This window comes from Passer domesticus, chromosome 6 (genome assembly GCF_036417665.1).
Source record: "Passer domesticus isolate bPasDom1 chromosome 6, bPasDom1.hap1, whole genome shotgun sequence".
NCBI classification, from domain to species: Eukaryota; Metazoa; Chordata; class Aves; order Passeriformes; family Passeridae; genus Passer; species Passer domesticus.
The window spans coordinates 72,928,870-72,933,935 of NC_087479.1; the positions used below are offsets into that span (position 1 = coordinate 72,928,870).

Genomic DNA, 5,066 nt, shown 5'->3' on the forward strand with positions numbered 1-5,066 from the left:
CCGGGGCCCATGGCTTCTCCTCCCCCTGCCCGGGGCTTGCGGGTGAACCCCAAGGGTGGCAGAATCTTGGCCGAGCCAGCCCAGCCCGGGGCTGCTCCTGGGGCCCGGCGGATCCTGGCCGGGCCCGGGCTGGCGGCGGGGCAGGGCTCGGCAGCGCCCAGGTGTTGGCAACCGCAGCCATGGCCCGGCCCGGCCTCGGCCCCGCGGCCTCCCCTGCCCTGCCCGGCAGCCGATGGGGCCTGGGGGGCTCCCTGGGAAGGGGCCCGGCCCCACGGCAGGAGCCGCCCGGCCCGGCCCGGCTGAGACGGGGGCTGGGCCAGCCTTGTTACCTCTTTGCTGGCCAGAAGGGAAAGAGACCCTCCCAGGCTTTCTCGTCTTTAACATGTGTCTTCACAGAGGTGTGTACAGTTTCCTTAGTGGTTTAACAGATTGTCAATTCTCAAAGCTAATTACTGATTGGTTTTTTTGTCAGACATGGAGGAAACTGCTAGCACCTTCTCTTAGGACATGACTTCCGTGATGCAAAACCACCACAACAGCACAGAGCACAGAACTCCTTTGTCCATATGTAGTAGTCATGTGCCAAAGGCCTCAAAACCCCACCTTTGGAGATGTCAGGGCCCTCTCCAAGGTGTTTTGAAATGAAAACATGCAGCTCTTCGTCTAAGAAAATCACCAGAGGACAGGGCCAGCCTGACCTGTCTGTCCTGGCTACTTTTGTCTGGGAGCAATTCTTGGATATACGGAATTTGGGAGGCCAAATTCTAATTTTGGCCATGGCCTTTGGACATGAAAGCCAGTTTTTTTCCATAAGAAGGAAGCAACAGAGCCCCAGTGTTTCCCAGGCGGATGAGAGGTGACCACCAGAGGCCAAGGCCAGCCAGAGCTGGCAGGTTTTGTTCTGAGAGATGCCCTTGCATAGAGGAAATTTTTTAGGGAGAGTACCTATTTTGACAATGGGCACCTGAAAAGAGGGATGGTTCTTTTCCATAGCAAGGAAAGCATGGAGCTCCAGCACTCCAGGAGCTGATGAGAGGCAGCCCTTGACATCCCAAGTCAGCCAGACCTGTCAGGTGGCCCCTGGGAGGCCAAGCCAGCCAGACCTGCTCCATGTTCCCTCGGTTCCATGGGGCCCTACTGTGTCCCAATGGTCCCTTGCTTCCATAAGGCCCTGAAGTGTCCCAATGCCCCCTTGGTGACACAAGGCCTTGAAGGGTCAGAATGGTCTCCATGGTTCCATCAGGCCCCATAGAGTCATAATGGTCTCTGAGTTGCATGAAGCCCCGCTGTGTCACCATGGCCCCTTGGTTCCATGGGCTCCAGTGGTGCCACAATGATCCCCTTGGTTCCACGAGGTCCCCACAGTGTCCCAGGGATCTCCATGGCAAGGAAAGAACCCAGCCCCAGCGTTGCAGGGGCAGTCACCAGAGGCAAGGCCAGCCAGACTTGACAGTACTGGCAGATTTTGCCTGGGAGCAACCCTTGGATGTATGGAATTTTTGAGGTGGAATTCCAGTTTCAGACATGGACACCCAGAGAAGGATGGTTCTGTTCCATAGGAAGGAAAGCATGGAACTCCAGTGTTTCGGGGCAGATGAAAAGCGGCCATCAGAGGCCTAGGCCAGCTACACCTCTCTGTCCTGGTAGCTTTTGTCTGAAAGCAACCCTTGGATATAGGGAATTTGGGAGATGGAAGCCCAATTTTGGCCACTTCTGTGTAGGTAAGATAGATCATTCTTTTCCAAGGAAAGTACAGAGCCCATATGTTTCAAAGGCAGATGAGGAGAGAGGTGGCTCCTGGAATGATAGTAATGATATCCTCAGGCCAGGTCTTATGAGCTCTTGGGGACCTATATTACACCAAAGATAGTTCAGCCACCTCAGATGGCATAAAATCAGCATGTCTTCAGTGGTAGTGTTGGAAACAGAAAAGTTTAAAAAAAAGATAAAATAACAAAGGTCTTTACAGAGAAAACCTACACCAGTGGCAAGAGGCTCTTGCTTCTGGTAAAAACCCCACAAAAGTGTTTAGTTCCTTTGTTCCACTTTTTCTAGTAAATTGTTTAGGAAGGACCTTTTTGCTTCTGTCGAGTTATCTATCCTTAAGTTTGAAGTAAAGTCCCCAAAGTCCTATGAGGTGTCTTTTTACCAAAGTGAGGAGAGAAACTTCTGGGCTTTTTCCCTTTTTAAGGAGACAAGGATAATTTGGTTACTCTGTCAACAGGGGGCACATTCCTACACTGGGAGGCCAAGCCCGCCAGACCTGTTTGTCCTGGCAGCTTTTATCATGGAGGAATCCTTGGTTATATTGAATTTGGGAGGAGGAATCTCGATTTTGACCATGGACAGCTTGAGCAGAAGGATGGTTCTTTTCCATTGGAACAAAAGCACCAGTGTTTCAAAAGCAGGTGAGAGGCAGCCCCCAAGAGGCCAAGGGCAGCCAGACCTGTCTGTCCTGGCAGCTTTCACTGGGGAGAAATCCTTGTATGTATGGAATTTTGGAGGTGGAATCCCAGTTTTGGCCATGGGCACCTGGTCAAGATGGATAGTTTTTTTCCTACAGGAAAGAGAAGTGCGAAGTCCAAGTGTTCTGGAAGAAGATGAGAGGTGGCCACCTTCAGGCCAAGCCAGCGAGACCTGTCTCTCCTGGCGCCTTTTGTCTAGGGGCTATCCTTGGCCATAGGGCATTTTGGAGGTGGAATCTCAGTTTTGGCCATGGCTGCCTGGACAGGAAGAAGAGTTCTTTTCATTAGGAAGGAAAGCGCAGAGCCCCAGTGTTTCAGAGGCAGATGAGTGCCAGCCCTCAGGAAGCCAGACTAGTCATCCCTGGCAGTTTTTGTCTGGGAGTTATCCTTGGATATAGGAAATTCTGGAGGCAGATCCCCAATTTTGGCCATGTGTGCCTGGTTGAGATGGATGGTTTTATCCCATAAGAAAGAAAAGCACATGGTCCCAGTGTTTCAAAGGCTGATGAGAGGTGGCCCCCAGGTGGCCAAGGCAGCCAGAGCTGTCTCTCCTGGTGGATTTCATCTGGGAACAATTTTTGCATATAAGGAGATTTGGAGGAGGAATCCCAGCTTTGACAATGGGCCCCTGGAGGAGAAGGACATTTCTCTCCCATAGGAAGGAAAGCCCAGAGCCCCAGTGCTTCAGGGGCAGATGAGAAGCAGCCCTCAACATGCCAAGGTCAGCTGGACCTGTCAGGTGGTCCCCAGGAGGCCCAGCCAGCCAGACCTGTTCCCTGTTCCCTTGGTTTTGTGGGACCCCACAGTGTCACAATGGTTTCCTTGGTTCCACGAGGCCCCAGAGTGTCACAATGTTCCCCCTGCTTCTGCAGTGTCACAATGGCCCCGTGCTTCCATGAGACCTTGCAATGTCGCAATGGCTCTGTGGTTCCACAAAGCCCTGATGTGTCACCAGGGCCCCTCGGCTCCATGCACCCTCGCTGTGTCACAATGGCTCCTCTGTGACACTACAGGCTCCACAAGGTCACCATGGACCCTTGGTTCCTTGGGGCCCCTGAGTTTCACAATGGAGACCTTCCTGGATTGCCAAACAGATTGCGTTCTCTTTGCAATCTGTGTGGCAGTTGTCTTCTGTTAAGTGAGCAGTTTTCCTTATCTCTTCCACACCCACTCCTCCCTCCAGGCAGACATCTGCTGATAACAGGCTACTGAATGGCACTGCATGACTGGTAAGAACTACAACATCCCATTGTGAGATGATCCGCCCAGAGGGGAGAGCCAAGCATTCCTACCAGATATAATATTAAAAATTCTGGAACACCAGCATGGCTTTCTCCACTGGATTTCCTAGAGGAACAGCAGCTGCCTCTTCCACTGGATCTTCAGAGAAAGACTACACCTTTCTAAAGGACCCCTGCTCCAGCAGAACCACATCTGACAATCCAGGAGGACTGCAGCCACCATTCCAATTGGACTGCTACCAACACCGTGACCAGCAGGGTGTCAGGTTGTGTTCTGACTCTGTCAGTGTTGTCTTGGTTTACTGCATTGTTTATTTCATCTTTTTATTTGTTTCCCTAATAAAGAACTGTTGTTCCTGCTCCCATATCTTTGCCTGAGAGCCCCTTAATTCCAAATTTATAACAATTCAGAGGAATGGGGTTTACATTTTAGATTTCAGGACAGGCTCCTACCTTCCTTGGCAGACACCCGTCTTTCCAAACCAAGACAGGGAGTGACATCAATCTTTGCTTAATAACTGGTTTTGCTTTAACAGAGTTACTTTGAAATCACTTCCTAATATATGATATAATATAATATAATATAATATAATATAATATAATATAATATAATGTAATGTAATGTAATGTAATGTAATGTAATGTAATGTAATGTAATGTAATGTAATATAATATAATATAATATAATATAATATAATATAATATAATATAATATAATTAATATGAGTTACAGCTGTTATACCTAGGAGCAAATGTTTCTGATTAAGATAATATTGTTTAATCATTACCATAAGAAATAATATATATTTATAGAAATAGCTCTGGTGTGCCGTCTTTAATCCCATGGGACAAAGTCTATAAAGGTTTTCTTCCACCTTTATAATTCTTTACATACAAAATCTTGAAAGTCTGGGACTGGGATTGGAAACAGCTACTCCAAAGCTCCTCTCACAAGAAGGATTTTAGAAAGCTTGGAGGTCCTTGCAGGTGTTTGGGGAACTGTGGGGGCTATTGGGGGTCCAGTTTACTTCCCGATTAACAGAAGATAACTGCCCTGCCTCTGACAGATGGCAAATAGAATACACACATTGTCTTTCAATCCAGAACAACAGGATTTCAAATTAATAGAATGTAACATAACATTGCTGAAATCTAACAATAATGAAGTTTAACTTTGCTTAATCTTGTCAACCCTGAATTTGCATTAAGTTAAACATCATAGAATTAAAAATTAATATCCTTAAATGTTATACATACAAAAAAATTTAACTTATTCTGATGCTGTTAAGGGAAATAAGGCACTGAAAAAGTTGAACAATCTGAGATTGAAATAACAGCATGAAGGATTTACTGGAGGGAT

General features: G+C 47.9%; 1 long non-coding RNA gene across 1 annotated transcript; it reads left to right on the plus strand.

The window, feature by feature from the left end:
• The first annotated feature begins 303 nt into the window (after positions 1-303).
• Positions 304-3,782, plus strand: LOC135304020 (uncharacterized). Its single transcript, XR_010365457.1, has 3 exons — positions 304-1,721; positions 2,225-3,488; positions 3,649-3,782. It is a non-coding gene; the product is annotated as an uncharacterized LOC135304020 (long non-coding RNA).
• The last annotated feature ends 1,284 nt before the right edge of the window (positions 3,783-5,066 follow it).